General features: G+C 35.4%; 1 protein-coding gene and 1 long non-coding RNA gene across 2 annotated transcripts in view; one reads left to right on the top strand and one right to left on the bottom strand.

Moving 5' to 3' along the window:
* Positions 1-12,500, top strand: part of LOC136831662 (trace amine-associated receptor 1) — a 255,956-nt gene that overhangs the window by 52,293 nt on the left and 191,163 nt on the right.
* The window catches only part of LOC136831760 (uncharacterized), a 176,648-nt gene that overhangs the window by 366 nt on the left and 163,782 nt on the right, over positions 1-12,500 (bottom strand). The gene's annotated exons all lie outside the window — the stretch shown is intronic.

A 12,500-nucleotide genomic window follows, 5' to 3' on the forward strand; every position in this document is an offset into this window, starting at 1 on the left:
GCTAGGTAGATTCTATAGATGAGATTATTATTATTATTATTATTATTATTATTATTATTATTATTATTAATAATAATAATAATAATTATTATTATCATTAATAATAATAATAATAATAATAATAATAATTATTATTATTATTATTATTATTATTATTATTATTATTATTATTATTATTATATATTCAAAATGAGCACATGGTGATTTGAGCCTAACAAACTAAAGTATTAAGTAAAACAACAAGCTTCTTTCTTCAGAATTAAATATATAAAATATATAAAAATATAAAAAAACAGAGCAAAATACAAGAAAGGCAAATTGACCCTAGAGTAAAGAAATAAACCATCAGTAAATAAAGATATAATTAAGTCACCAACCAAAGAAAAATACTTCAAGATTTTCTTAGATCAAACATTTGAGTACACATCTTCATGTACTGAGGAGGAGAAGAAGAAGAAGAAGAAGAAGAAGAAGAAGAAGAAGAAGAAGAAGAAGAAGAAGAAGAAGAAGAGGAGGAGGAGGAGGAGGAGGAGGAGGAGGAGGAGGAGGAGGAGGAGGAGGAGGAGGAGGAGGAGGAAGAAGAAGAAGAAGAAGAAGAAGAAGAAGAAGAGAGGAGGAGGAGGAAGAAGAGCAGGAGGAGGAGAAGAAGAAGAAGAAGAAGAAGAAGAAGAAGAAGAAGAAGAAGACTGCGGTCACCATTTGGAGCAACAAAGGACAATGTCTGAGGTGATTTGAGGATTTGATGGCCTGAGGAAGTCTGGGATTTAATGCCGCGTCAGGTCAAGTTTGAATGTCAAGGTCTCTCTCTCTCTCTCTCTCTGAGGACTGGCATGCCAAGTTGTATATGTCTTATGTATAGGTGCAAACTTATGTATTTGTTGATGTAAGGATGAGAGAGAGAGAGAGAGAGAGAGAGAGAGAGAGAGAGAGAGAGAGAGAGAGAGAGAGAGAGAGAGAGGTGTCAATTTTCAAGATAAATTGAAGCTGTCCATTCTCTTTTGAGAGAGAGAGAGAGAGAGAGAGAGAGAGAGAGAGAGAGAGAGATTGTCAATTTTCAAGATAAATTGAAGCTGTCAATTTTCAAGATAAATTGAAGCTGTCCATTCTCTTTTGAGAGAGAGAGAGAGAGAGAGAGAGAGAGAGAGAGAGAGAGAGAGAGAGAGATTATCCCTTCTACGAGTGGGTGTCAGATAGGGAGAGAAAGACATGAAGATTATCGAATATTAGTTCAACTTTTTTCTGATGGTGATTAGGGGAGAAAGCGAGAGAATGAGAAAATCAGAAATTGGCCATCTTCAAGATAAACTGAAGCTCGTTTTTCTTTTGAGAGAGAGAGAGAGAGAGAGAGAGAGAGAGAGAGAGAGAGAGAGAGAGAGAGAGAGAGAGAGTGGAGATTATCAAATATGAAGATTATCAACTAATAATTTAAATTTTTCTGATAATGCCAAACATGAGTGAGAAAGAGAATTGGAAGTTGTCCTTTTCCATGATAAATTGAAGCCTTCCTTTCACTGCTTGAGAGAGAGAGAGAGAGAGAGAGAGAGAGAGAGAGAGAGAGAGAGAGAGAGAGAGAGAGAGAGAGAGAGAATATCAAATACCAGTTCAACCTTTCCCTGAAAAAGTGGTCCTTTCCACGATAAACTGAAGCCGTCCTTCCTCTTTTCAGAGAGAGAGAGAGAGAGAGAGAGAGAGAGAGAGAGAGAGAGAGAGAGAGAGAGAGAGAGAGAGAGAGAGTACAAATTCTAAGGGTGCTACTACTTCGTGGGAATTCGTACATATGTGCAGGGTAAAAAACTAATACGCAACTGGGCACAGACTATCCATGGGTGAAGTTAAAACTACGCATACATCTATAGATAGATATCTTTATACAATTCAATTCCAAGACCGAAAAAAATAAAAAAGAATAAAGCCACAAAACCCATGAATGAAATTGTTGCTGCCCATGTACATAATTATATATAAAAAGAGAGAGGAAGAGAGAGAGAAAAAAAAAGAAAACTCATGAATGAAATCTATTATACATATATATATATATATATATATATATATATATATATATATATATATATATATATATATATATATATATATATATATATATATATATATATATATATATATATATATATATATATATATATATAAAGGTGATTGGAAGAGAAATGATAAAAAAACACAAGGGCCTTGAATAAAATCCTTAAATATATAAAAAAAAAAACGGAGAAAGAGTGAAAAAATCAGTTTGGAAAACCACCTCATGTATTTGAAAGAGGGTTAGCGGTGCCAAGTGGGACTGGATTTATGAGGGTACGTGGGTGTGGTGTGGGCGTCTTTGTGGGCGTGCGTACTGTCTCTACAGTATGTGCGTGGGTGTTGGAGAGTCTGTGTGTGGGTGTGGGTGTGGGGGGGTGTGCTCGCGGTCAGTCAGGCGTCTTGCTGATTTATGGAGAAAGATGATATGGAGTTCTTTGAATTCACACAAAAATTTTACACATGAGAGAGAGAGAGAGAGAGAGAGAGAGAGAGAGAGAGAGAGAGAGAGAGAGAGAGAAGAGAATGTTATCTTTGCTTCTTTACCCGTCATGTATGTAAATTGAATGACAAAATAATGTAAAGAGAGAGAGAGAGAGAAGAGAGAGAGAGAGAGAGAGAGAATGTTATTTCACTTTTTAGGAGTTTATATATATATATATATATATATATATATACCTGTATATAAAGTAGAAAAATAAAAAAAAAGGAAAATAAAGGAAAATGAGAGAGAGAGAGAGAGAGAGAGAGAGAGAGAGAGAGAGAGAAATGTCATTTTAACTCTCTGGACGTCATGTACATAAATTCAGAAGACAAAATAATGTAAACACACACACACACACAGAGAGAGAGAGAGAGAGAGAGAGAGAGAGAGAGAGAGAGAGAGAGAGAGAGAGAGAGAGAGAGAGAGAGATGTTATTTCTTTCTCTACCCGTCAGGTATGTAAATTGAAAGACAAAATAATGTAAAAATGAGAGAGAGAGAGAGAGAGAGAGAGAGAGAGAGAGAGAGAGAGAAATGTTATTTCACCTCTCTGGACGTCATATGTGTAAATTCGGAAAACAACAGAGAGAGAGAGAGAGAGAGAGAGAGAGAGAGAGAGAGAGAGAGAGAGAGAGAGAGAGAGAGAGTCTTCATCCCCATCTGCGAGGTAGTGCTAAAATCACTTGATCTTTAAATCCCTAGCCAATTGAATGACTTGTTCAATATCACCCACTCTGCCGAGGACACACCGTTAGCTTTGGAAAATGTCAGTATGTTTTAATAACTGTCTATTTAAGCTTTCCTTCCTCTGTTTCTTAATCTAGTAATTCCTCCGTCTCTTTTACCGTCTTCTATAACCTCTTCTGCTTCTTATATTTTTCGTAAATTTCATTGCTTGTGAATATATTGATTAGTGCAAGCTTATAACGAGGGACAAATTATTGTCGAATTTCATTTATCGTGACTATACTGATTAGAGTTAGTTTATAATGAGCGACAAATTATTGTCGAATTTCATTTATTGTGACTAAACTGATTAGAGTTAATTTATAATGAGCGGCAAATTATTGTCGAATTTCATTTATTGTGACTATACTGATTAGAGTTAATTTATAATGAGCGGCAAATTATTGTCGAATTTCATTTATTGTGACTATACTGATTAGAGTTAGTTTATAATGAGCGACAAATTATTGTCGAATTTCATTTATTGTGAATATACTGATTAGAGTTAGTTTATAATGAGGGACAAATTATTGTCGAATTTCATTTATTGTGAATATACTGATTAGAGTTAGTTTATAATGAGGGACAAATTACTGTCGAATTTAATTTATTGTGAATATAGTGATTAGTGCAAGTTTATAGTGAGGTATAAATTATTGTCAGATCTCATTTATTGTGAATATAGTGATTAGAGTGAGCTTATAATGAACGACAAATTATTGTCGAATCTCATATTGTGAATGTAGTGATTAATGCAGGCTAATAATGAGGGTTATAATTGTTCCGTTCTACGGTTAAAGGACTATCTAATATTTTCTTTTCTTCGTAGTATTATGAGTACTGTCGTAACTGTTGTTTTACGATTACTATAATAGAATTATCTCTATTTTATTCTTCCCTTTCTTCGTATCATTATCATTGTTTTAACTGTTGTTTTGCAATTGCAAAGCCTCTCTTTAATTATCTCCCTTTAATTCTTGCCTTTTTTCGTATCATTATCATTGTTTCAATTGTTGTTCAGCAATTACAAAGCCTCTGTTTCTCTCTCTCTTTAATTCTTCAATTTATTCGCATCATTATTATTATTGTTACTGTTGTTCATCCATTACAAGGCCTTTCCTTAATTCTCATTTTAATTCTTCCATTTCTTCGTAGCATTATCATTTATTTAACTGTTGTTCAGCAATTACAAAAGCTCTATATATTCTCTCTATCTAATTCTTCCCTTTCATCGTAGCATTATCATTGTTTTAACTGTTGTTTAGCAATTACAAAACCACTATATATTCTCTCTATCTAATTCTTCCATTTCTTCATAGTGTTATCAATGTTTTAACTATTGTTTAGCAATTACAAAACCTCTATATATTCTCTCTATCTAATTCTTCCAGTTCTTCGTAGTATTATCATTGTTTTAACTGTTGTTTAGCAATTACAAAACCTCTATATATTCTCTCTCTCTAATTCTTCCCATTCTTCGTAGTAGTATCATTGTTTTAACTGTTGTTTAGCAATTACAAAACCTCTATATAGTATCTAATTCCAGTTTTTAGTATTATCATTGTTTTAAGCAATTACAAAACCTCTATATAGTCTCTCTTTGATGCTTCCCTCTCCCACTCGCGTCCACAAATGCCTATTGAGGCTGTTCTCACAAAAGGATAATAATCCCACGCCGATTTAGTGACCATCGGAAGATGTGTTAAGTACTAATGACAACAGAGGGGCGGAGTCGACCGAGTCAAGATTTGAGGGAATCGATACCAATCCTCTAATGAAATTAGAGGCCACCGCAGGACATAAGAGGGGCAATAAAAAAAAGGGGGGTGGGGGTGGTGAAAACTTAACACTGTATGATGTTTGTTGGGTTGCTGATAAAGGCGTTGTTGTATGGTTTGTGAAGTGTATACGAGTGTATGATATAGGTTTAGAAGTGTAGGTCAGTGAATTATATGATTTGTGAGGTTTTGATAATGATATGGTTTGTGAAATGCAGATGAGTAAATGGTATTGTTTGTGAAGTGTAAATGAGTGAATAGTATTGTTTGTGAGGTGCTGATAATGTGGTTAGTGAGGTGTTGATAACGATATGATTTGTGAGGTGTTGATAACAATATGGTTTGTGAGGTGTTGATAATGATATGGTTTGTGAAGCGTAGATGACTGAATGCCATGGTTTGTGAAGTGCAGATGAGTGAATGATAATGTTTGTGAAGTAAAGATGAATGAATGATATGTTTGTGAAGTGTTTATGAGTATATGATATGGTTTGTGAAGTGATGACGAGTATATGATAAGGTTTGTGAAGTGTATATCAGTAACTGATACGGTTTGTGAAAACTACATAAGTAAATGGTATTGTTTGTGAAGTGCAGATGAGGGAATGGTATTGTTTGTGAAGTGTACATGAGTAAATGATATTGTTTGTGAAGTGTAGATAAGTAAATGATATTGTCTGTGAAGTGTAAATGAGTAAATGATGGCTGAATGATATGGTATGTGAAGTGTCGAAGTATGGGTCACAACACGACCTGTGAAGCCACCACGAAGAAGTGAAACCTGAGAAAAGTAGACGAAAGAAAAAACAAGTAATTAATGTGCCGATGTTTCTTCCCAGCGCAATCAGTTTAACGCAGCCGCTAGAAAGCCCATTATAATCAAGGCCATGGGAAATAAAACTATCTTTCGATGGTCAAGATATAATGCTGTATGAGCCGCGACCCATGAAACTTTAACCACGGCCCGGTGGTGGCATGTCCTATATTGTTGCCAGAAGCTTTGGTATGGCTAACTTTAACTAAATAAATGAAAACTACGAAGGCTGAAATTTTGCAATTTGGTATGTTTGATGATTGGTGGGTGGATGATTAACATATTACCAATTTGTAGCCCTCCGCCTCAATAATTTAATAGATTTGAGGGCAGAAAAAAAAGTGCAGACGGAAAAAAGTGCGGACAGAGTAAAGTGGGGACAGGAAAAAGTGCCGACAGAATAAAGTGCGGAAAGTGGGGACAGTGCAAAGAAAAAGTGCGGACGTAAAGTAATGGAGAAAAAGTGCCGACGGACGGACAGACAAAGCCGACACAATAGTTTTCTTTTACAGAAAAACTAAAAAACACTAAATCTCGGGACGAAATTGTAAAGAAGCTCAATTGGAGACTAAAGGTGGAAAAGAATGAACGATGAAAATATGCAGATGAAATGTGAAAAAATGTTGAGATTACGTACAAGAACACATACATTATACAGCGGACATTCAGCTCAGCTGAAAGAAGGGGAGACGAGACACCAATAGGAACGAGTATTTGTAAAACAAATATAAACAAATACATGAGTGAATATATAAATAAATAAATGAATGTACAAATAAATAAATAAATAAATATATATAATCTGGAAATCTCTTCCATCTTACGTTTTCTTGCTTTTTACAATATCACTCCCTTTAAGAGGTGGGTCTATCTCTTGACCCTTCCCCGCGCCCCCAATTTCTTGTTTTCATCGGGCCTGGGCTAGATAAGGGTGTTAGGATTCCCGTCCCACAGGACTCTTCAATTAGAAGAAGAAAACAGCTACTTTCAAGATATTTTTGTCTAAATATATTCATATATAGTTGGAATACCATAAACATATTCTTGACTAAATCTGTACATATTTCTATACAAGGATATTTTTGTTTAAATACATTCATGTTCAAGTTGGAATATCATAAAAATATGTTTGACTAAATCCATGTATGTGAAAGTATATTTTATGTATGAGTAGTATTTGTGTAACGGATTTATGTCTAAGCATATTTCTATACAGGGATATTTTTGTCTAAATATATTCATGTTCCAGTTGGAATACCATATAATATTTTTGACTGAACCTCTGAAAGTCAAAGTATATTTCACGTCGAAATAGTATTTGTTTAACGTATACAAACCTAAGTATAATTCTATATAAGGATATTTTTGTCTAAATATATTCATATATAGCTGGAATACCATAATACATTTTTGACTAAACCTATGCAAGTCAAAGTGTATTCCACGTCGAAGAAGTATTTGTTTAACGTATAAAAATCTAAGTATATTTCTGTACAAGGTTATTTTTGTCTAAATATATTCATGTCTAAGTTGGAGTATCATAAAAAAATGTTTTTGACTAAATGTATATATTCTACGTCGTAGTATATTTATGTTAACTCCCAAAAGCTTCTTATGTAAACGACATTTCCCTTCAGACGCTTGACAGACCAAGAAAGTGAGCATCTCAATCTTTTCCTAAAAAAATAAAAAAAAAATAAAAAAGTGTAAAAAACGAAAAAAGCACCAGGGAGTTCTTCAGGTGTCAGAAAAAAAGGGAGCGGGAGAGGGGTGAGAGGATGGGGTGGAGGAGGGGAAAGGAAGGGGGTTAGGACACAGAACGCAAATCGGAGGAGCTTGTATTAGGCCACCTTTCAGCTCTCTCTCTCTCTCTCTCTCTCTCTCTCTCTCTCTCTCTCTCTCTCTCTCTCTCTCTCTCTCTCTCTCTCTCTCTCTTCCACACCTTTCTCTCATTCTCTCTCCCTCTCTCTCTTTCTTCCACACCTTTCTCTCATTCTCTCTCTCTCTCTTTTTCCACACCTTTCTCTCATTCTCTCTCTCTCCTTCAGTCTCTCTCTCTCTCTCTCTCTCTCTCTCCTTCAGTCTCTCTCTCTCTCACATCTTTCCCATTCTCTCTCTCTCAGTTTCCTCTCTCTCTCTCTCTCTCTCTCTCTCTCTCTCTCTCTCTCTCCCCACTTTTCGATCTCTCTCTCTCTCATTCTCTCTCTCTCCACCTGTCTCTCATTCTCTCTCTCTCTCACTCAGTCTCTCTCTCTTCCTCTCACCTTTCGATCTCCTACTCAATCACTCAGTTTCTCTCTCTCTCTCTCTCTCTCTCTCTCTCTCTCTCTCTCTCTCTCTCTCTCTCCCCCCCTTTTTTTCTCTTAAACTTCGGAGAATCATCGCACAAACGTGGGAATAAAAGTTCGATTTCCTCAAAATCCTCTTCATCGGAAAGTCGCGTCAATACAAATTTCTTTTTCTTTCTTTTTTTCGTGCTTTCTTCTGCAGACACGCGCTTCCTATCAGAACCCTCATGCGTGCTTTCTTTTCTCGCTCTCTCTTTAGACCCATACTTTCTCTAAGAAAAATGTTTTTGTTTTATTTTCTCAACAGATACACGCTTTCTCGTGGAACATATATCTTACTTTACTTTCTAAATACACTTACACTTTTCTATTCTTATCAAGCATATAACGTTTTTCCCCTTCTCAACAGATAGACTTTCTTTTCAAAGATATTCTCTTTTTTCCTTTACTCTCTTGACAAAACCAGGCTTTCTTCTACATAATATCTCACTTTTTTTTTTTTGCTTTCTTAACAGATCTATGCACTTTCTACTAAAGCATATATTTTTTCCGCTTTCTCACAAGACGCTCGTTTTCTTTGTCACATTCACTTTCTCTTCATACGTTTATTTTTCCTTATTTATTCGGGCCTGTTCAGCAAAATGGCTACTCTTGAACTATATCTTCCCTTTGGCAGATAACTTTTATCTTGCCTATATCAGGTCAACTATATCTTCCCTTTGTCAGGCAACTTTTATCTTGCCTATATCATATGAACTATATCTTCCCTTTGTCAGGTAACTTTCATCTTCCCTATATCAGATGAGCTATATCTTCCCTTTTTCAGATGACTTTTATCTTCCCTATATCAGATGAACTATATCTTCCTTTTTCAGATGACTTTTATCTTCCCTATATCAGATGAACTATATCTTCCCTTAATCAGAGAAACTTTATCTTCCCTACATCAGGTAACTTTTATCTTCCCTATATCAGATGAACTATATCTTCCCTTTGTCAGGTAACTCTTATTTTCCCTATATCAGATGAACTATATCTTCCCTCTGTCAGGTAACTTTCATCTTTCTTATATCAGATGAACTATATCCTCCCTTTTTCAGGTAACTCTTATCTTCCCTATATCAGTTGAACTATATCTTCCCTTTGTCAGACAACTTTTATCTTTCTTATATCAGATGAACTATACTTTTTCTTTGTCAGGTAACTTTTATCTTCCCTATATCAGATGAACTATGTCTCACCCTTTTGTCTGATAACTTTTATCTTCCCTACATCAGATAAACTGTATCTACCTTTGTCAGTGAGTTTTATCTTCTCTATATCAGATAAACTATACCTTCCCTTTGGCAGATAACTTTTATCCTCCATATATCAGATGAACTATACCTTCCCTTTATCAAGATGGCTTCATCTTCCTATAATCAGATAACATCTTTTTATCTGAAAACTTAATCTTTCCTCCATCATAAAACTTTATTTTTCCTCTATCAGATAAACTTTATTTTTCCTTTATCAAATAAACTTCGTCTTTCCTTTATCTGGCAACTTTATCTTTCCTTTATCAGAAAAAAATTATCTTTCCTTTATCAAATATCCTTTCTCCTCGAAATATCGTCCTCTTTCTTCCTCTTAAGTCTAACGTTTCACTTATGATATTCAAACTTTCTCTCGTTAGAGACCTTTCGCCAACTTTCCCCTCCCCCACCCCCAAAAATAAAAAAAAAGGTTCACTCGGACATTTCCTGACTTCGGACTCGTATTGACTTTTAAATTTTTTTTTTTTTTTGTTTTTTACAAAGGAATGGCAAATCTCGAGCCAAAGTTCGTCTTATGAGAAGAAAATTGAGGTCCCTTACAGTGCGAATAATCATATTCAATAATACATGTACATATATACAAATATATATAGATATACATGCATATACATATATACTTTATATATATATATATATATATATATATATATATATATATATATATATATATATATATATATATATATATATCAAACTAAAATAACAAATGCATCAGAAGAAGATCAGCAGAAATGCAAAAGAATCTGGAAATCCTTACTACAAGTGATCCTTCGTCCGCTGGGTACAAAATCGACTGGCCGATTGCGGCAGTAAGTCAGAGACTGGCTGAGGATTAGCAGTCGATTTTGGAGATGCTCTCAATCTCTCTCACAAATCCTCTCTCTCTGTCTCTCTCTCTCTCTCAATATTTATTAGCGACTCTCTGTGCTTATCTTTACCGTGTTTGTAGTAACTATATCTGTTTCTTTATTTTTCACTCAATCTGTTTCTTCCTCTCTTATACAAGTAAATTGGGATCTATCGTATCTCTCTCTCTCTCTCTTCTCTGTCTGTCTGTCTGTCTGTCTCTCTCTTGCACTCAATCGCAAGATCATTTTTCTGTTCTTGAATATATCCAGTCTCACTCTGATGGTTACAAACTCTTTCCCTCACTTTTTCTCTTCTTTATAGTTACAAAAGATTTCTAGTTCTCACCTTTACACTTCACATAAACACACACTCTCTCCCTCTCTGTAATAGTTACGCTTGGTCTCTTTCACTTTCTCTCGCTTATAATTATGACTCTCTCATTTTGCCTGCGCGTTTGTCTCTCTCTCTCATGACTATAATACGTCTCCCTCAGTCACTCCCTCTCCCTCTTATAGTAAAACTCACTTTCACTTTCACTTTCTCTCTCTCGATACAGCCAGTCTCAAACCCTTTCTTTATCGTTCACTTAAACATAGACAGACAATCTCTCTTATAATTAAGTTTTTATTCTTTTCCTCTCCTTGTTACATACTCTCTCTCTCTCTCTCTCTCTCTCTCTCTCTTCTCTCTGGACAAAAGGGTTAAACTACAGATTCAAAAAAAAAAAAAAAAAAAAAAAAAAAAAAAAAAGGATATAGGATATGGGATACACTTCACAAAACATGCCAACTTTCTCCTCTCTCTGTCCCATCTACCAAACACCGAAGAATCTGTGCGATCGATCTATCGAGAGAGAGAGAGAAAGTGTTATTCTTTTTGTTTTCTTTTTTTTGTTCTTTTTAAAAGAACTTCAGCCGATTGATCGATGACACGGTCTTTTTTTTTTTTTTTTGTCAATGGATCGCTTGTTCGGGGGATAAGACTGACAGGTTCGCTAGACTGACGCTTTGCATGACGGAAGGGGAAGTGTTACGACGTGCGGGGGTGTGGGGGCGGTGGGGTGGGGGTTAAGGTGTGGGGTTGGAGATGTAATTAGTATTAAACGGAGAGGGGGGTGGGAATTTGGACTATTATAATTATAACTTATTTATATTACCATCATTATAATGATTTACACTATAATATATTAAAAAAGTCTCAGTAGTTTTTAAGATCTGAGGGCGGACAGAAAAAGTGCGGACGGACAGACAAAGCCGGCACAATAGTTTTCTTCTACGGAAAAATAAAAACAGAAAAACAAAGCGAGAGAAACCTGGAATAATAAGGAAACGTAAATTATAGCGAAAGAAACAAGGAAAGGATAAAAGAAAGTAAAGGAGAGTGAGAGCAAGGAGAAAAGGAAAAGAGAAAGTAAGATAGTGAAAGAAACAAGGACTCCCCTTTCAAGACCGCGCCCAAACGCCTTTCTTTCTCTCAACACATTCGTGACTGATAATTGCCTCCATTTGTAGGTCGAAAGTTGCTGAACTGATGTCAATAAATAGTCCAATTTCATACGCTTCGTGGAGAAGCCAATAGTACATTATTTAATTCATTTTGTGTATCTTATTCAGAGGCCAGTAGGACCTTATTTAACTAATTCTGTGTGCTCTATACAGAGGTCTACAGGATCTCATTTAACTAATTTTGTATATTTCATGCAGGGGCCAGTAGGACCTTCTTCAACTAATTTTGTGTACTTTATACAGGGGTCAACAGGACCTTATTTAACTAATTTTCTGTACGCCATGCAAAAGCTTTATAGGACTATATTTACCCACAGTACAGAATCGCCAGAAATAAAGCAAAAATGGTCTTTCAGACTGGATAGGATGCAGCCGTTTGCAATATATGGGCTGTGTGTAGAGAGAGAGAGAGAGAGAGAGAGAGAGTAGAGAGAGTTATTCTTTGTTTTCTTTTTTTGTTCTTTTTAAAGGAACTTCCAGTGATCGAAACGGTCTTTTTTTGTCAATGGATCGCTTGTTCGGGGGATAAGACGCAGCTTCAGCTAACTGACATGACGGAAGGGAAGTGTTACGGCGTGCGGGGTGTCAGTGGGGTGGGGTTAAGGTGTGGGGTTGAGATGTAATTGGTATTAAAACGGAGAGGGGGAATTTGGACTATTATAATTATAACTTATTTATATTACCATCATTATAATGATTTACACTAT

This window comes from Macrobrachium rosenbergii, chromosome 1 (assembly GCF_040412425.1).
Source record: "Macrobrachium rosenbergii isolate ZJJX-2024 chromosome 1, ASM4041242v1, whole genome shotgun sequence".
Lineage (NCBI taxonomy): Eukaryota > Metazoa > Arthropoda > Malacostraca > Decapoda > Palaemonidae > Macrobrachium > Macrobrachium rosenbergii.